Raw genomic sequence first — 21,536 nt, forward strand, 5'->3', positions numbered from 1 at the left:
AGGTCAAGTTGTAACTAACACTATTAAATCTATCAACTAAATAGAAAGCAAGTAAAAATTTATCAAATTTGCGAGAAGTATTGCTAAGATGTGGAATCCCCTTGCTACTCCATTTTTAGTTCGACAATTTAAATTGACAATTTGAAATCATGCTTGTTGGTCAATGTTCCTATTTTAATTGAAAACCTCTCTCGATAGTTATCAAATATATTCCCCTCATGCGACCTTCCTATTATTCGATGAAAGATGCGAACATGATAAATGCATTAAACGAGCTAGAACATCTTATAAAAACCATATGAAGCATAGAGATATATCTCCATCTTTTATCGAACCTCACAATTTATATTATTTTGTGCTAATGATCCTATTGTCTCTCTCGATAACAACAAAATTCACAAACAATTCAACTATTGGCCAATTAATTGAAAGACATGAAAACGATAATAAACATCCAAATAATTAAACAAATTAAAGTCAATTAAATTATTCAAATTAAAAATTCATAACAAGGGTTCATCACATCCTAGCAAATATGAAAAATTAGCCTAACATATTTAAATTACAAGAAATCATGTATAAGTGGAAAGACATAACCCGGATTTTTGATAAATTGAGAAGATGAAGACAAATCTTGAAATTTTGAATCTCTTCAATAGTTTCTTAATAAATCTCCACTTGCGTTCTCTCTTCTTTGTCTGATACCAAGTTTGAATCTTCACTTGATTGAATTCTTGCAAGTCCCCTTCAATTCTCTCACAAAAATAATGAATTCTCTCCTCCTTTGATGATGGTAATTGATGAATATATAGGAGTATATTATGTATAAGAGAAAAGTATGAGAGCCCCTTTGTGTATTCTCCTGTTAAGTATCTGTAGTGGTTAAAAATTGGTGAAAAATCACATCCAAATTGGTTTCCAAAAGAGTTCCAATTGAATAAGGAAAGTTACTCTCGTGCGCGTTGTCTCTACATAGTAGTCAGTATTTTGATCATAACTTTGTCTCCCGATATCCGATTGAGTTGTTTCAAAATGCTTTGGAAAGATAATTAAACGGGATACAATTTTTCTAGAAATATGTGTTTTCCAATTCGGACGTTTACTATACCAAAAATTGGTCGCAATCCTTGGCTAAAAATCTGAAAAATATATCATGTAATTGGAAGTCGATTTATGGTAATATTCTGATGATATTCCATTCCTTTTTTACTTCTAATTGCATCCAATTGACTCCCATCAACCTTTAAAATATCTCTTATGGTCCAATTCAACCATTGGATATTTGCAATTTTGTCCTCAACTTTGTACTTCGCCGTTTTTCGCCGTTTTCCACTTCTTTCTTTTGGTTTAACTTCCAACCATCGAGTTTTTACCTAATAAATGAAATATACAACAATTTAGGCTATAATTGCTTTGAATAACTATTAAATGTCTATATTTTTAGGTTTACATAAGTGTATAAAATACACTTATCAAGAAGGAATGCAATCGTAAACAAAAATATTTCAAACGAAATGGTGGTCTTTTATTACGGCAACAAATATCTACTAAAGAAGGCCATGTAGAAAAAACAAGACTTTTCACAGCTAAGGAGTTATCAAAGGCAACCGATCAGTTCAATGAAAGTAGAATACTTGGACGAGATGGTGAAGGTAGAGTTTATAAGGGCATGTTATCTGACGGGAGAACTGTTGCAGTAAAGAAGTCCAAGTTAGTAGGTGAAAATGGATTGGATGAGTTTATAAATGAGGTCGTAATCCTTTCTCAAATTAACCACAGAAATGTTGTTGCGCTACTTGGATGTTGTTTGGAGACAGAAGTTCCTTTGTTGGTTTACGAGTTTATTGCTAATAGAACCCTCTTCAATCACATCCATGACCTGAGTGCTGAGTTTCCTATGACATGAGATATGCACCTAAAAATTGCAGCAGAGGTAGCAGGAGCTCTTGCTTATCTACATTATTCAACTTCCACACCCATTTATCACGGGGACATCAAGTCGAGCAATAGCCTTCTAGATGAAAACTATAGACCCAAAGTGTCAGATTTTGGAATTTCAAGGTCTATCGCAGTAGATAAAACTCACTTCACCACCTTAGTTAAGGGGACCTTTGGCTATCTAGATCCAGAATACTTCCGGTCAAGCCAATTTACTGATAAGAGTGATGTCTATAGCTTTGATGTTGCTCTTATTGAGCTCTTATCAGGACAGAAACCAATAATTTCAAGTGATATAGAAGATGAAAGAAGTTTAGCTGTGCGTTTTCTTATGTCTATGGAACAAAACTGCCTTCATAAATTTTTTGACCCTATAATTTTAGAGCATGATAAAGATGAAGACATTATTACTGTTGCTACTTTAGCATATAGATGCTTGGATTTGAATGAGAAGAAAAGGCCAACAATGAAAAAAGTCAGCATGGAATTGGAGAATATCAGGCTATTTAAGGTGCAAGCGACTGTCCAAAGGAATACGCAAGTAATCAGCACTAAAGTGGGATCAGTATCGCTATCAGACCTCAACTCCACATGGACATCTAGTGATCATGAGAGCAGTGTACCATCAGAAACCAATCCTTTGCTACATTACACTGTTTGATGGAACTAGCATGCATGTTTTATGTTCTTGCAATTAGGACTAAAACAAAGTTGGTTTTATTATAAAAACAGTAATAAAATATATTTTTGTGACTTTTCTGTTACAGTAAGATACAGTAATTCAAAATTTGTTCCCAGATGGAGAGAATAGAGAATGGGAGGAAAAACTGAGGCACACAAGTATGGGCATTGGGACCTTTAGGATTAGTCCCTACCAAGATTTTTCTTTATCCAAATGTTAAGGTTCTTAAGATTACATTTTGGAAAGTGATTCGAACACGAACATGTGTTAAGAACCCCTAATAAATTTCTTAGATTACAGTTTTGGAAAGGCATTACAATAATGGGTATAATGTTTACAAAATTAAAACAAAAAGACATAATACTTGAGATCTACAAGTATTATCCATTTTTCCACAGCTCATTTCTATATATCTTATAATTTAAACTGAAATGGTGGTGGAATAATACCTCTTGATCTACCTGGTGGCCATTCGCGTTCTTGCTACTTCGACGTGCGTATACAACCTGAAAAGTGAGGACGGGGCTTTCTCCCTCATTTTACCTTTGGCATAAGAATCAGTATAAGTGTTAGGAAAAATAAGGATAGAGTCCAGATAGCTAAAAAAATGTCAATCCCCTTACTTGTGTCGCCTTCGGGAGTATTTATAGGAGCTGAAAGTTGGGTGAATGCCGGGCAATCAAGGTACCACGTGTTCCACGTTGGCTTTTCCACTACCCCACGTTCTCCTGGGGGATCTATAACTTCCCGCCTAGAGGCTGTGCCCATAATAACCGCCATGGAGCTTTGTCAATTTACCTGAGACTTTTTGACTAAGTGTTAGGGTGGCCACATAGGTCACTTTCGGGGGGTAGATGATTTTGCGTAAAGGTAGAGCGCTTCGGGGGGTCGATGGCCTCACGTAAAGGTAGAGCGCCCTCGGGGGGTCAATGACCTCGCGTAAAAGTAGAGCGTCCCAGGGGGATCGATGGACTCACGTAAAGGTAGAGCTCCCCAGGGGGGTCGATGGCTTCGATTTAAAACTACCGCAAGTGTACGGTTCGTTAACAAGTAATAAAGTAGATTAAATGAGTCCGAATATCGTCCCACAGAGATTGATTAGTTCAATTTTACCTATCGCTGCCTTAACTGAAACTAAATTACTAAAGTGAATGTGAACCTATTAAAACCCTAATTTCGAAAAGAAAACCCTAATTATGCAATTTTTATGATTGAATTAAATTAAATATAAAAAATAATATTTTTAACACTCTAAAATGAAATCAAATGTTGAGAACACACGTTTGTTGTAATCAACAGAAATTAAACACACTAGGATCACGATTTTTAATGCAATTATCACTTTAAAACCCTAGTTTCACAATGTGACAACACACTTCAATTGTGACGAATCAATGTTCCTAAGTCTATCGAATACTCTCTCTCGAGATGTATCGAACCTATTTCTACATACCACTGGCCTATATTTCTATGACAAGTGTATATGTAAAAATGCATGCGATTTTATGAACACTTAAAGATTCACATAGGGCATAGCAGTATATTTCTATCCCCTATCTGACCCTACGATGATTTATATTATGTCGAACCTATTCCAATTATCTCGAATGCAAGAATAAATCACCCAAACTCACACAATTATGGGCCCTTAATTGCGGAAACAATAATTGCATATAAATCATTCAAAACAATAGAAATATGTCTTGATGTCAAATTGCAAAACTAGAAAATTAAAGATCAAATTACATGGCACATCGATCTCCTAGCACATGAAAATCTAGCCTAACATAGTTAAAATAAAAGAATATATCAGACTTTGGATAAAAGGCATCACCGGGTTATGAAATCTTGAGAAATCTTGAAGCTCTTCGTGTAAATCTTCGTTCTTGCGCTCAAAATCCTCTCCAAGAAGTGTTTTTGTGCATCCAATATGTTTTGCCTCTTTCTAGACGTCTTTTGGTATTTATATCGCGCGAAAATTAGGTTACCAAAAGAGTTTCAGTCGTATAAGGAAACTACAGAATCGACCCCGAATCTTTGTTCTATGTGATCACATAGTAAATTTCTATGCGGTTGCATAGAGTAAAAAGATTTGAGAAAAAATTCTCGGAAGGCCTCTATGCAACCGCATAGAGGATAGCATAGTGCTACCAACTATGCAGAATGTCTATTTTGGTCCTTAAACTTTCATTTTTCTTCATTTTAGTCCCTTTGCAATTCCTTCTTCTTCCAATCATTTTGTATCGCTTTTGAGTTCATACTTAGCATATTTGTATTCCCGGGTTGCCTTTTAGTTCAACTTTTGAATATTTGCATCCTTAGTCCCTGAACTATCACTTTACTCCATTTTAGTCCTTTTTCGGCTCTTTTCTCCTGAATTCCACCATTTCCATAGAAACGCCTACATTGCATGAATTCAATGAGATTAAGTTACAATTTAAACATTTTGCTCGTAATTAAATCATGTTTGTGATCTAAATAAGTGTACCAACCCCCCCAACTTGAACTATTGTTTGTCCTCAAACAAGATAGTGACTTAATTCTGAACAAACATGGCTTAATTCCCTATCGTGGCTCAGGATTGGACTAAGTATTTGACTTTATGACAATTTATCACTGCAAAAATGACATCAACCTTTACCTGTTAAATGCATACTTGACGTGTGTGTGTGAATTCATGCCAACATATCAAATTCATAATGGGTTGAGTCCCGACCCCAAGTGGTCAAATGTATCCTTACTCGCTCGAGAGATACACAACCCCCCAAACTCCCCAAACTTACTCTTTTCACTCAATTATCCCGAGGTTGTGTTTTAAAATTAGGAGTTTACATAGCTGTAGTCCTCACCCTCTCGTAGTTTGGATTAATCTCACTATCACAAGTTTACATTTCAACAAGTGAAGGCTCTCCCAAGTTTGATTGCTTCGACACTCAAGATTAAAATAGGTTACTTGCCTCGCCTCAAAGGTATAGTTTCCTGAACCAAATGTCTAAGGACTTTTCTTCATGTTATTGTCTCTTTTTTATTTTTCTCACTTTCCATTTTTTTAATCATATTCTCATTTACTTTCTATATAACCCATGTAACGAGCTTTAGACTAGTTACTCCCAGGCCAGTTGACCTTAGGGCACCAGGTTTTAAACCCTTGCAGGCTTATTCACTCAAGTTATAAACGCATGATCAGATGACTTTTTATTAACCTCTTCCCTTTTGCTTTCTATATGACCCCTTTAGTGAGCTTTAGGCTATTGACTCCCAAGCCAGTTGACCTTAGGGCACCAGGTTTTGAAATATTCTTACAGGCTTATTTGCTCGAGTCATAAAGGCATGAAAAGAAGTGTCTTATTCTCACAAATTAATTTTATGCCCTTATTGTTCTAGACATTTGGTTTCCAAAACCAATCCCCAATTTAAGATTTTCACCTAATCTTCACCACTGGTCTAGGCAATCCACACAATAAAATTTCATGCACGGATCCCCCGCTTATCTCAATGCTCCCTATGAGAGATCAACCAATTCCAAACTGTCTTAAGGTGATTTACGTGTTAATTCAATACAGGGTTATCATTCCTTTCCTACTTTATGCTCAAAATCTAGTCATTCACCTAACATGTCAAGCATGAATAGCGTGCATAGATAATGTCAAGTATTGCATCACAAGTATTGATTAATCTATTTAGCACTATATCTAAAGTTCATAAATTATACCAATCCAATAATCACATCATAGCCGGCAAGGCTATCAAGCCCACACAAGAATGTAAAAGTATAATCAACACTCACTCATCAAGCATGCATCATGCAACAATTAGTTAATAATAACGACGGACTGTGAAAATGCAAAATAATTACATGCTGACTATTTGTTTTAAATTATGCCACCATCCTCCAAACTTATACAGTACATTGTCCTCAATGTAAAAATTAAAGTTTAAATGACATAATTTAAGAAAAAAAATGAACACAAAATAGTAAAATGAGGTAAACAAAACTCCCCTGATCAATACGGTGGCTGTGATGGGAGGCTGGGTCCTGTAGCATCATCTCCAGAAGGGGGAGGAAGGCGGGATAAAATCTCTCTCAACAGGCCAGACTGTTAGGTCTGCTCCACTTGCATAGCCTGAACCCTGGTCTCCAAACTTCCTAAATGGTCCCATGTCTCATTCACTCGCCACTGTATACCATCCATCCTGCCAATGTACATTCCCAATCTCCCATCAAAAGTACTCATCTCTCTTCTTGTTGCAAGGGACTCACTGGTGGCATTGGATGTAAAGTTTCTTGTGATTGCCATATCATTCTGCATCTGCTGGATGGTGGCACTCATTGCTCCAAATGATTGCTGAAGACTCTGCATGTCTCGACTGTGTCCTATCATAGTGGCAAACATTTGCCTCAATAACTGGGTATCAATGTTAATCGGTGGTGGAAGAACTTGTGGCATCTCGAAGTTCTCAGCTGCTTGTCCTTTCTCAGCCTGTTGCTGTCGGCATCGCTCATTTTCTAACTTCTGTTGATGTTTAACTCTGGTTTGGTCCTGTGCCTCTAGTGTGAGGTGCTTGATATAGGGACTTAGTTTTTTTGGTGCTTCCCCATGCTGGACTTGTATGCCCGCAGCTCTACATATCCCACTTATCAAACTTGGGAAAATTAGTGAGGTGTACTTGTCTCCCCATGTGCCTATATTCTGTATCTGGTTGTAGATGCATGTGGCCAAATCAATCTTGTTTCCCCGAACCAAATGATAGATAAACCCCGCCTTTAGATTTGTGAATGTTGTCCTATAGGATATGGGCTTGATGTTGTAGCATATGAATAACCATAGGATAGCTAGAGATGGGGTAAGATCAATCTGATACCAATCTACAGTCGGTAGAGGCCAAGCATGCTCACGTCCCAATAATACTTCTGCAACCTCAATCCAATTGAAATTATGTGGGACGAGGACCACATTATTCCAGATTAGCTGATAATAGTCATGAATCACTTCAGTGAGAACATAATCCATTTACCCCAAACCCATGTTTGATGTAGATGATTTGATCTAGGAGTGTCGATTTCTGTATTGAAGTTGGCATAGAACTCCTTCACCAGATTTTCATACACTGGATACGGTCTTTCAATTACTTTCTCCCAACCACAGTTGTGGATTAAGTAAACTAATTCAAAATCGGGGAAATCTTCCAACTTAACTGGCCTTTCGGGGATGAGTGCCCACTCATGGATAACATTGGCGTAACAGGCTGCTGTGTCTGAGGATAGAAATCTCTTGACATCTCCTTCGAGCTTTCTAGTTTGGGCTGTGCCAAATGCGGAACCAACCTTCTCTTTTCCTTTTGATGTTCTCTTTGGCGACATTCTACAAAGGTAAGAAAAGAGGTGTATCAGGCTATTGACTTATGATAATTAAGAAAACGAGAGAGGATGTTTGTGAAGTGCAAAATCCCCCAAACTTGCTTTAACATGCATGTATAACACATTGGTGTGCAAGCTTCAAAACATGATATTCAAGATAGCAGAAATACTGCACCAAAAGGAAGAACTAAGAAAACTAGGTCGAAACATGCACATTTTAAAAAGTGGATCCATGACCGAGTGCGCACTTTCGGCCCTGCGTATCATCAAGAATTATCGACATTTTCTCGACAACCTCTGAGCATATGAAAGAATTCAATGAGATCTAGCACAAACTCAATTTTCAACTCAATTGGATGTCGTTTGGTGTGTCAAATGATTGTGTAAAGTAGGGGACGTAAGGTGCCGTGACCTAGCCATGTGCATGTGTGTTGATGTTGGGTGTTGGTGTTTTCTAATTCAAATTGTGTGGTAATGCATCAAAAAAAGGTAATCCATTCAAACATCAATCAAATGCCACACTAGATGCACAAAAATGCAATAGAAGTTTAACTTAGGCATTTTATCGAACATATTGTGTGCACTATGAAATTTTCCTATTTTGGTTATTGACGCTTTGTCAATTGGCTCCACATTCACATATTAATCACAAACGCAATTGGCTCCACATTCACATATTGATCACAAACCTAAATGTAATCCTTGTCAATGACTGAAAATTTAGACAACCCAAATCCCAAATTTCGAAATTGTAAAGTAATGTGTATGGTGCTTACCTTGGAAACTTTAGTAGACTTGTAGGATTTGAACCCTTTGCTCACTTCAAATGTGTGATGGATTAAAAATTGGTGCGTGTTTGTTGTGTTGATATTATGGGTTGAGGGTTTGGGAGAGATGTGGGTGCATATATGTGTGTGAGTGCGAGAGATGAACGAAGGGAGAGGAAAGGGGAATGAGTGAAAGTGAACCGATCATGGTTTAAATCATTGACCGATTCACCACTATGCGGCCGTATAGTTTTAACCTATGCGGTCGCATCGTGATAAGGTTGCCCCCTCAATTATTTTCGGTTGATGTCTATGCGACCGCATAGACATTATTTCTATGCTATCGCATAGGCAATTTTTTTTTTTTTTAAGAACAAAACAAAATAAAATACAAACATTGATTCCTCCTCTTTGAACTCTCTAGCACACATTTGTCCTTTAGATTTTTGAAAACGTCCTTTTATCTTGAAATGAGTGAATTATGCTCTCAATCACCCAAAACCATTTCAAGCTTATCGAACATGTGTTCTATGCCTAGGAATTCATGTGAACGATACTTAGATTTTATTGACATGCATAGATGATCGATGACCTATACCTAAAAAATCAAACGTGAAAATCAAAATTTCCTAAGCTAATGCCAAAATTAAAAGTAATGAAAAAGATACAGTGGGTTGCCTCCCACCCAGCGCTAGTTTATAGTCCATAGCTTGACTTTTCTGCAGCTGCTTTATTCTGGCATCTTGAGTTGAACGGTGGACTTTTAGTTGGAGAAGTCATCGCCCCAGTAGTGTTTTAGCCTTTGCCCATTAACAGTGAAAGTACCCTTAGTCTCATGGTTAACTTGTATAGCCCTATATGGTAGGACTTTCGTGACAGTGTAAGGACTCGACCACCGTGATTGTAGTTTTCCTGGGAACAGCTTGAGTATCGAATTATACAATAGCACTTGCTACCCCACATCGAATTCTCGCCTCTGAATATGCATGTCATGCCACTTCTTGGTTCGTTTCTTGTAGAGTTTTGAATTTTCATAAGCTTCCATTCTAAATTCATCTAACTCATTAAGTTGTAGTAGGCGCTTTTCGCCGGCTGCAGTCAAGTCCATATTTAACTGTTTCATAGCCCAATATGCTCGGTGCTCCATTTTTAATGGCAGATGGCACGCTTTTTCAAAAACTAGGCGGTATGGAGGCATGCCTATCGGTGTCTTGAATGCTGTCCTGTAAGCCCACAATGTATCATCCAACTTTTTAGACCAGTCCTTTCTAGATGAGTTCACTATGAGCTCAAGTATTATCTTCACCTGCTGATTAGATACTTCAACTTGCCCGCTGGTTTGTGGATGATATGGGGTAGCAACATGGTGTTTAATGCCATATTTATTCAATAGCTACTCAAACTGGCGATTATAGAAGTGTTTGCCCCCGTCACTGATCATAGCTCGCGGTGTACCATATCGGGTGAAAATATATTTCTTCAAGAACCCAATTACTGCCTTTGAGTCATTTGTTGGTAGTGTAACTGTTTCCACCCATTTTGATACATAGTCCACTACTACCAAGATGTACTGATTTGAGAATGAAGGGGGAAAAGGTCCCATGAAGTTAATTTCCCAAACATCGAATATCTCCACTTCCAAAATGTTATTCAGCGGCATTTCATTCCTCCTTAAGATATTTCCAGTGCGTTGACATCTGTCACACCCCTTGACAAACTCAAAGGCATCTCTAAACAGTGTAGGCCAGTAAAACTTTGATTGTAGAATTTTGCAGCTGTTTTCGAAGCCCCAAAGTGCCCTGCATATGCAGATGAGTGGCAATGCTCGAGAATCTCATGTACTTCTTCTTCAGGTATACATCTCCTTCATATCTGATCAGCCCCTCGCCGATAGAGAATTGGATCCTCCCAGAAATAATACTTTAATTCGTTGAAGAACTTTTTCCTCTGGTGACTTGAGTAGTCTGACGGTGGGATGGAACCGGCCAAGTAATTGACGATATCTACGTACCAAGATGCTTCATCTACTCTCAACATCTGCTCATCCGGGAAGATCTCATTGATGTCCACTAATTCTTCTGTCTCCCTAGGCCCTAATCGGGATAGGTGGTTTGCTACTACATTCTCACTGCCCTTCTTATCTTGTATCTCGATATCAAATTCTTGCAGCAACAGCACCCAACGAATCAATCTCGGCTTTGCATCCTTCTTTGTGAGTAGATACTTCAATGCATCATGATCTATGTAGACGATGACTTTAGACCCGATAAGGTATGATCGAAATTTGTCGAATGCATATATCACGACCAACAGCTCCTTTTCAGTGGTGGCATAATTGATTTGCGCATCATTTAAAGTTTTGCTTGCATAGTAGATCACATGAAAAATCTTGTTCCTCTGCTGTCCTAATACTGCACCCACGGTGTGATCACTGGTATCACACCTCAATTCAAAAGGCAGTTTCCAGTCTGGTACCATGATTACTGGTGCTGTCGTGAGTTTCTCCTTTAAAGTGTTGAATGCTATGAAACATTCCTCATTAAACTCAAAGGCCACACCTTTCATTAGCAGATTGTATAACGGCTTAGTGATCTTTGAGAAATCTTTTATAAATCTCCTGTAGAACCCCGATGCCCCAAGAAGCTGCAAACTCCTTTAACTGATGTAGGCGGTGGTAACTTCTCAATAACTTGAATTTTTGCCTTAACGACCTTAATTCCTTTTGCCGAGATCCGATGCCCGAGTAGAATGTCTTTCTGCACCATAAAGTGACATTTCTCCCAATTTAAAACCATGTTAGTCTCCTTGCATCTCTATAAGACCAAATTTAGGTGTTCTAGACATTCATCGAATGAAGATCCAAACACTGAGAAGTCGACCATGAAAACCTCAATAAACCTTTCAATCATATCGGAGAATATTACCATCATATACCTCTGAAATATAGCTGGAGCATTGCAAAGACCAAAAGACATCCTACGATAAGCAAAAGTACCGTAGGGGAAAGTTAAAGTGGTCTTCTCCTGATAATCTGGTGCGACAGGTATCTGATTGTAGCCCGAGTATCCATTAAGGAAGCAGTAGTGTGAATGTCCAGCCGACCTCTCCAACATCTGATCAATGAATGGATGTGGAAAGTGATCCTTTCGTGTAGCTGCATTGAGTTTGGATAATCGATACAAACTCTCCATCCCATAACTGTTCTTGTGGGAATTAATTCATTCTTCTCATTTTCACCACTGTGATTCCCCCTTTTTTCGGCACCACTTGAACTGGACTAATCCATGCACTATCTGAAATTGGGTAGATAATTCCTACATCCGGTAATTTTAATATCTCTATCCTGACTACTTTCTTCATGTTTAGATTCAATCTTCTCTGACCCTCTATACTTAGCTTGTAATTTTCTTCCATTAGAATTTTATGCATACACAGAGAAGGGCTGATCCCTTTAATGTCAGCTATTGTCCACCCAATCGCCGTCTTGTTCTCTCTGAGTACCCTGAGCAATTTTTCTTCATCCACCTCACTGAATATGTTCAAAATGATTACTGGAAGTGTATCTGACTCCCCCAAATATGTATATCTGAGATGTGGCGGTAGTTGCTTGAGTTCCAAAACTGGCAGTTGCTGAATGGAAGGTAATGACTTTGTATTTCCCATCTCCAGTTCCTCGAAGTGCCTCTTTCGAGTGTATGGAGGGTTGGTCTCCATAAACCTTGCACATGTTTCAACTTCAAGAGAATCTGACTGAACTGATTGGGATTGTGCAATGCATGCCTTATAGGCGTCAGATGGGCCATGAATTAAGAATGTTTCTTGGATTGACTTGTCAATGATGTCAACTTGGTAACAGCTATCTGATTCTGCTGGCAGTTTCATGGCCTTGAATACATTGAACAATAACTACTCCTCTCCCAATCTTAAGATCAACTACCCCCTTTGAACATCAATTAATGCTCTCCCTGTTGCCAGAAATGGTCTGCCAAGTATCAATGAGACATCCTTTTCTTCTTCCATGTCCAATATAAGAAAATCTGCTGGGAATATGAACTTTTCAACCTTGATAACCACATCTTCAATTATCCCTCTGGGATGTGTCAGTGACCTATCTGCCAGCTGAAGTGTCACAGTAGTCGCTTTAGCTTTTCCCAAGTCGAGTTTCCTAAAAATAGATAAAGGCATTAAATTAATACTTGCATCGAGGTTACATAATGCTTTATCAAAATAAACTTCACCAATAGTGCAAGGAACAGTAAAACTCCCTGGCTCTTTCAGTTTTGGTGGGAACTTTTTCTAGATTCTGGCACTGCATTCCTCCGTAAGCATTACTGTCTCATGGTCCTCCAGCTTGTCTTTGTTTGATATAATATTTTTGAGAAACTTCGCATAGCTAGGCATCTGGAATAGTGCATCGGCTAGTGAGATGTTGATATGGAGCTTTTTAAAGACTTCTAGGAATTTTTTGTACTGTTACTCCAATTTTTGCTTCTTCAATCGCTGTGGAAAGGGAATCGAAGGGTCGTATGGGTTGACTGTGACTTTGACCTTATCTTGTGACTTTTCTGAATTTTCCTTTGGAGTTGATTCCTTTACAACAGTCTCTACTTCAGCAGATGTCTCTCCAATCACACCCGGTCTCTTGACATGAATTTTAGGCAATTGTACTCCACTCGAGTTGTAATGGCCTTGGCTTGCTCTTTGGGATTGATTTCTGTGTTACTCGGCAAGTTACCTGGCGTTCTGCCAGTCAATGCGATGGCCAACTGCCCCATCTGAGTTTCTAAATTTTTGATGGCTGCATTTTGATTTTGAAGTGTAGCTTCGGCTTTTTCCATGAATTTTCCTATCATATCTTCCAATTGAGGCCTCTTCTCTTGTTGTTGAAATTGTCCCTGTGGCCTATTTTGATTCTGGTTGCTCCAAGAGAAGTTGGGATGCTTCTTCCAACTGGGGTTGAAGGTTTCTCCATATTGATTGTGTTGTTGACGTTGTCCCCACTGTGCATAGTTGCTTGCTCAATTCCTTGCATGAGTATTGGGCATTCCGATGTTTTATGCTCAACTCCACACTCCTCATAATTGCTCTTCTTAGCTTGTGCTATTTGTGATATGCTTTCCACCTTGTGATACTGAGAGTCGATTTTTGCAGATATTGCTCAATAAGTATCCACCTCGTAGACACCCGGAGTTTTCCTTGGAATCGCCCTCTTAGAAGACCATATGGCTGATGTGGTAGCCATTCTCTTAAATAATTACAATGCCCCCATCAACTGTTCGTGTGGATATTGAGTCATCTGACGCTGAATCCACCAGGCTCTTTTGGTATGGAAGTAAACTTGTGTAGAAGAATCGGATTTGGGTCTTTTTATCAAACCCATGTTGAGTGCACTTCCGGAGCATGTTTTTGAATTCGTTCCAAGCTTCGTCAAATAATTCGATTTCTCTTTGACTGAATACTGATATGTCATGTCTCAGCTTCGCTATCTTGGCTGGGGAGAAAAACTTTGTGCAGAATTTGTGTGCCAACACGTTCTATGTAGTGATACTTACAACCGGAAGTAAATCCAACCATTCAAGTGCTCTGTCTCGTAGCATATGCGGAAATAGCCTTAGCCTAATAGTGTCATTCGAAATTCCTTGGTATCTGAAATGTTGACACATATCCAAAAATCGAGATATGTGTGTATGTGAATTCTCCTCGGCTTTGCCATAAAATTGGTGTCCATTTTGAAATAGATTTATCACATTGGTCTTCAATTGGAAATTTGGTTGCCCAAATGGTGGATACACTATGCTGGATTGACTTTGAATTACTTGAGGAGTCAAGAAATCTCCTAGAATCTCATTTCCTTCGTCCATTGTCTCTCCATCATTAGCTTGAATAATGGGATTGTTTAGTTCGTTAGCCATTTGTATTTGTGCTTCTCGAAAATCTCTTTGTAATCGATGAAAGGTGCGCTCGATTTCAGGATCAGCTGGAATCAATTCTCCTCCAATCGATCGTGGCATGCAAATCTGAGAAACAAAACCAGTACGAGCACTGAGATTCAAACAATTTAAATAATTAAAACACAAATAAAGGATAATAATCTAAAATAAAAATAAAAACAAAATTATACTAGCAAAATAAAAATTGACGTTCGAATTAGTGCCTCGAGAAATAAAATTAAACAAAACTCAATCCCCGGCAACGGCGCCAGAAACTTGTTCACGAAATTGTTTCTTTCGATTTAAAACTATCGCAAGTGTACGGTTCGTTAACAAGTAATAAAATGCATTAAATGAGTCCGAATATCATCCCACAGAGATTGATTAGTTCAATTTTACCTATCGTTACCTTAATCGAAACTAAATTACTAAAGTGAATGTGAATCTAATTAAAACCCTAATTTCGAAAAGAAAATCCTAGTTATGCAATTTTTATGATTGAATTAAATTAAATATGCAAAATAATATTTTTAACACTCTAAAATGAAATCAAATGTTGACAACGCACGTTTGTTGTAATAAATAGAAATTAAACACACTTGGATCACAATTTCCAATACAATTATCACTTTAAAACCCTAGTTTCACAATGTGACAACACACTTCAATTGTGACAAATCAATGTTCCTAAGTCTATCCAATACTCTCTCTTGAGATGTATCGAACCTATTTCTACAAACTATTGGCCTATATTTCTATGACAAGTGCATATGTAAAATGCATGCGATTTTATGAACACTTAAAGATTCACGTATGATATAGCGGTATATTTCTATCTCTTATTGGGTCCTACGATGATTTATATTATGTCAAACCTATTCCAATTCTCTCGAATGCAAGAATAAATCACCCAAACTCACATAATTACGGGCCCTTAATTGCGGAAACAATAATTGCATATAAATCATTTAAAACAATAGAAATATGTCTTAATGTCAAATTGCAAAACTCGAAAATTATGGTACATCGATCTCCCGGCACATGAAAATCTAGCCTAACATGGTTAAAATAAAAGAATACATCAGATAAAAGGCATCATTGGGTTATAAAATCTTGAGAAATCTTCAAGCTCTGTGTGTAAATCTTCGTTCTTACACTCAAAATCCTCTCCAAGAAGTGTTTTTCCGCCTCTTTCTGAACGTCTTTGGTATTTATATCGTGTGAAAATTAGGTTACAAAAAGAGTTTCAATCGTATAAGGAAACTGCAGAATTGACCCCGAATCTTTGTTCTATGCGACCGCATAGTACATTTCTATGCGGTCGCATAGAGTAAAAAAATTTGAGAAAAAATTCTCGGGAGGCCTCTTTGCGACTGCATAGTGAATGTCTATTTTGGTCCTTGAACTTTCATTTTTCTTCATTTTAGTCCCTTTGCAATTCCTTCTTCTTCCAATCATCTTGTATCGCTTTCAAGTTCATACTTAGCATATTTGCATTCTCAGGTTGCCTTTTAGTTCAACTTTTGAATATTTGCATCCTTAGTCCCTGAACTATCAATTTCCTCCATTTTAGTCCTTTTTCAGCTCTTTTCTCCTGAATTCTACCATTTCCATATAAACACCTACATTGCATGAATTCAACGAGATTAAGTCACAATTTAAATATTTTGCTCGTAATTAAGTCATATTTGTGATCTAAATAAGTGTGCAAAAACACACTTATCAGTGACCCACCTTGTTCGTTGTTGGGGGTGGTTCTCTAGGCTAGCTTATATCATTAGCCTCATGTCCCTTGTCGATGTTATTCGACGAGGGGTAGTAATTTCCCTATCCTGGCCCCTTTTTTTTGTCATTCGCCTAAGTAAGTCGAGCAGTACAATTTAAAGTTGGAGGCCTATTTCACTGCACACTTGGCGTCCACCCAATGGCCCCTAACTTGGAGGGAATCTTCCGCTCTCAAAAAAATTCGAATTTTATTGCTTATAAAAAGGGGTGGTCCCTCACATGTGAATCATTTTCTCCTCCTCCCAACATCTTAGTCTTTCCTCTCTTCCAAGGTAACTTTCTCCTCTTTCTTCTTCATTTTTTGTAAGATCATGTACACGACTATCATTTTTTCTTCTTCTTCCGACGAAAGTAGTGGTGGGGGCAGTCGACGTTGAAAAAAATCTGACTGACTGGTCCGGTGAGGCTGGTTGGCCGATCAGCATCTGGTCGATCGACCAGCCCGCGTCTCCCATCCGCAAGGCTGGTCGGCTTCAGCCTCCCCACTTCGTCTAGTGGGTTCCCTTGTGAGTTTGATAGCCGAACCCTTTCAGCTGATTCGCAAGGGTTTATTTCAAATTTGCCCAAGAGACATATTGACTCTACCAAGTCTCCAAACCAAAACTTAGAAATCGGATGGATCCGGCTGGCGAGATCGTCCTTCTTGAAATTTCAAAAAGTTTCAGTCTCTATAATTCATTACTTAAGTTGGAAAAATGTCTCGCTAGGTATGATAGGGTCAATAATTATGTCTATAGAGCCCCAGGTCCCAAAGAAAGACTTCCCGAATTCGATCCGCGTAAGGTAGTCATGTATAAGGACATTATGGTTGGAGGTTTCGATTTTCCATTCACCCCTTCTTGGTGTCAATTTTCAATGAATTCTACCTTACCCCTAGTTAAATTAACCCCAATGCATGGAGAAAGGCATTGTATTTCTTGTATGTTTGCCTTAAGTAGAGAATTCCAATTTCTATAGACCTTTTTAGATGGGTCTTCGAGATGCATGAACTGGCTCAGTGCAATGCGTTTATCTTTTTCACTACTAGGATCCCTTTGCTCTTTCCCAAGTTTAGGAATTCGAACAGCGGGGGAAAATCTCGGTTCTTCTTTGTCCAGCCTCCCGAAGGTTGATTTTCCTTCAATACCAACTGGCGATATCCCTAAATTTGCCTTTTCAATAGCAAAGTAAAATTACTCCTCTTCTAAAAACTCAAATCCAGGAGTTGGTCGATGTACCCCCTTCGCACCTGACTTAGGATTAGTTTTGACCATGAAGAACATGTTAATAGTAGGGATGAGTCGTCCTACTGGTAGGTGGTTTTGTTGACTTTTGCGATTTTTTACTTGCACATATTTTTTCTTGTTGCTTTTCTAGGATACTATGTTTTGGCTTATGTATGTAGATATGGATTTTGGATGAGGTATTGAAGACCCTATCGGGTGGCGACGAGGACCTTGCTCATATTGATGATGAGCTCTCAAGGTCCTCTTTCTTGCTTCATACTTCCATGTTTCTTTTTGTAAACTTAATGGACCTTACTTTTCATGCACAAGGATGGAGTTTGATTTAGAGGGAACCATGGATTCTATGCTGGAGCAGGGGCGTATGAGCGATGTTGATCCGTCTCCCATCCCTTTAAAAAGGAAGAAGACAACCATCCAGGGAGGAAGGTCTCAGATGGCACAAGAGACCCCCAGCCTTCGGATGAGCCTATCGAGGTTGTCCCAGCTCCTAGGCTACACACTTCTAGTCGTATGCAGTGCGAGCGCGAAGATTCACTTTCGAATTTCGAGTTTCCTCCTACCCAGGGCTATCATGAGATGGGGGTGCTTAAGTCTTTGGAGACAGCTGCTCGGGCCAGGGCGATTGCAGGATGTAGCGCATATGACATTAAGAGGGCTACGGTGGTTTATCTTCAGAGGGTACGTTTATAAATCCATATCTCTTTTACGCTGAGTTTTATTCTTTGAGCATGGTTTTACTACTTGACTCTCACATTGTCTCCTCTTTCTTAGGTGGTGGCCCTTCAAACCAGGCTTACTGGATCGAGTCCTCACCTGGCATTAGAGTTGAAGACTCTTGCAGTAGAAAAGAAGAAAGAGGCTCATCATTACAAGAAGAAGATATCTTTCTTAAAGAAATCTCTAGAGACGTCGGAGGCTCGAGCCCGTGAGTAGGAGACAGAGAATGACAATCTGCGGTCCGTGTTGGCTCGTGCTCTGGAGGAGGCGGTCAAGAGGTATAAGGCCTCTGCTGAGTATACTAGGGACCTAGAGGCATCTGTGGAGTAGTACAAGTCATCGTCTCATTATGCCAGGGCCTTGCATTCGTATGGGGAAAAGGTGATGGATGAATCCATCAAACTAACCAAGGAGTAGATATCGATCAAGCACCCTTCTATTGACCCCTCAGGTTTTGATAAGTTCCTTGCGCAGCGCAAGGAGAAGGAGAGTGGGCGCAGCCATCTCGATCACTTGGTCATTCGTCACGGGGCGGCAATGGTAATGCTTCCCCTTTGAGTTGAAGCATGGCTTAGTAGTAGCATCTTTTGTTAGTTTCCCTCTTTTTTGTGTCGCCTTTTTTTTCTACTTGTAGTATCATTCCCTACTTGTCCGGGGTGTGGGCAAGAGCACATCACATGCTTGTTATTAATGTTATCAGCGGTTATTAATGTTGAACACATCGTTCTTTTAACTTGTTTTTTTTAGTGTTGTCTTCCACGTTCAATTGTTTGATAGCATGGGTAAATGTCATTCGTCCTGCGCGCACTAGGCTTCATTATAATGGTCGACGACCTTAGCCAACATTCTGACCATTTAAGGCTTTCCGCCTAGTTACGTGGACTTGTTGGCCGTTGTGAGAGGAGTCTAGTGGTTAAGGACCTTAGCCAATTTTTTGGCTTTTCAAGGCTCTCCGCCTAGCCGCGTAGGCTATGTCGACCATCAAGAGATGGTATGGCGGTTAAGGGCCTTAGCCAATTTTTTGACTTTTCAAGGCTCTCCACCTAGTCGCATGGCTATGTCGACCGTCAGGAGGTGGTCTGACAGTTAAGGGTTTTAGCCAATTTTTTGGCTTTTCAAGACTCTCCACCTAGCTGTCTGGGCAATGTTGATCGTACGTCTTCACGGGATGAGCATGGAGATTCAAGATTGCATGTTAGCATAAAAAATATTTGGATTCGTGAGCTCAATAGGCGCACCGGGACGTCCCAGCTAGGCTGGCCCTTCCTTAGCGCCCTCATCATCCGTCACTACCAAGGTCTTTCATTAAACACGATAAATAATTGTAACCAAAGGCGCCTTTGTGAGGCGTTGCATGGAGGGAATTAAGAATGCAACCTATTCTACATTATTTACAAGAACATAGCCTGTGCATCTATCCTGAAGTCTACTGGTAAAATCTTTTGAGATGCTCTACGTTCCATGGTCTACCCAGTGGTCTTCCTCTCATGTCTTTTAGGCTATAAGCTCCCTTCTCCAGGATGCGGACTACTTCATACAGGCCTTCCCAGTTTGGTCAGATTTTTGTCGAGGAGCGTCCTGCTGCTGCTGCTGCATCCCTTAAAACGAGGTCTCTTGGCTAAAAGATTCTTAGTTTCACCCTTTGATTGAAGTACCCATCAGCTCTTCATTTATAGACCATCATCTTGATCGTCGCATTTTCACCTCCTCATGCAGGTCGAGTTCCTCTCTAGTCGTAGTGTCATTCGGCCGCTTGACTTTCATCCTACCAATCTCGCTTAAGATCTCAACTGGGACTAGTGTTTCCATCCCAAAGGTTAGTCTGAATGGCGTTTCTTCGATCATTTCTTGTGGAGTCCTGTGATATGCCCATAGCACATTAAGCAGCTCATCTGCCCACAACCCTTTCTCATTCTCCAATCTGGTCTTTAGATCCCAGAGAATGACTCGATTTATCACTTTGGCTTGCCCGTTCGATTGAGGGTGGGCGACCGAGGTTAGTCTATGATCGATGTGATAACTTGCACCAAAGGTCTTGAAACTATGATTATCAAACTACCTGCCATTATCCATCACCAATACTTTGGATACTCCGAACCGACATATTATATTTTTCCATACAAAGCCTTGTATCTTTCATGTCGTGATGGTCGATAGTGGCTTCGCCTCCACCCATTTGGTGAAGTAGTCAATGGCGACCAACAAAAACTTCCTCTGCCATTTGGCCATGAGCAGAGGTCCTAGAATGTCCATTCCCCACTGAAAAAATGGGCACACCTCAAATATGGCTACCTGCTATTCGGCTGGGACATGGATCATATTTCCATGACGCTGGCATGTGTCACATTTTCGAACCAACTCTTTGGCATCATCTTTCATAGTTGGCCAATAGCAGCCCTGTCGTAGAATTTTGAAGGCAAGGGATGTTGTCCCTTGGTGGTTACCGCAGGTCCCAGCATGTACCTCAAACAGTACCTCTTTGGCTTCGGTGGGGCGTATGAATTTCAGATATGGCATGGTAAAACCTCGCTTGTAGAGCTACACATCGATGATGGTAAATGAAGCTACTCGAGCTTTCAATCTCCTCGCCTCTAGAGGGTCTTCCGGTACCTTATCTTCTGCTAGATATTTGATTATCAGATCCATCCAACTTTTTTCGTGTTCGATATTCTTCAGCTCAACCCAGGCTGAATGATGGGTTGTTGTAGAACTTGAACACTCGCTGTCCGAGGTAAGTTTTTTGGGTTGGGCGATGCGAGCTTTGCTAGTGCATTTGCGCATTCATTATCTCTTTCCGAGACCTTCGTCACCTTAAAGCTTGCGAACCCTCTTTGCAAATCCCTTACTTTCATTAGGTATGCTGCCATCCTCCCATCCTTTTCTTCATACTCTCCCAATACCTGCCCTACTATTAGCTATGAGTCACTGCATATCTCCACTGAAGTCACTCCCAGCCTTGCTGCCAACCCAAGCCTGTGATGACTGCCTCATACTCGGCATCATTATTAGTAGCAGGGAACTAGAAGCGCAACAAGTATTCCAGTTCTTCAGAGTCTGGTCTGATCATTATGATTTTTGCTCATGATCCCTCTGCATTCGAGGAACCATCTACAAAGATCTTCCAATCTGCCT

At 39.5% G+C, this 21,536-nt stretch overlaps 1 pseudogene; it reads left to right on the forward strand.

Moving 5' to 3' along the window:
* Window positions 1-1,654: 1,654 nt before the first annotated feature.
* Window positions 1,655-2,599, forward strand: LOC111385224 (annotated as a pseudogene).
* The last annotated feature ends 18,937 nt before the right edge of the window (window positions 2,600-21,536 follow it).

Source organism: Olea europaea, unplaced genomic scaffold, assembly GCF_002742605.1.
Source record: "Olea europaea var. sylvestris unplaced genomic scaffold, O_europaea_v1 scaffold311, whole genome shotgun sequence".
In the NCBI taxonomy this organism is placed as follows: Eukaryota; Viridiplantae; Streptophyta; class Magnoliopsida; order Lamiales; family Oleaceae; genus Olea; species Olea europaea.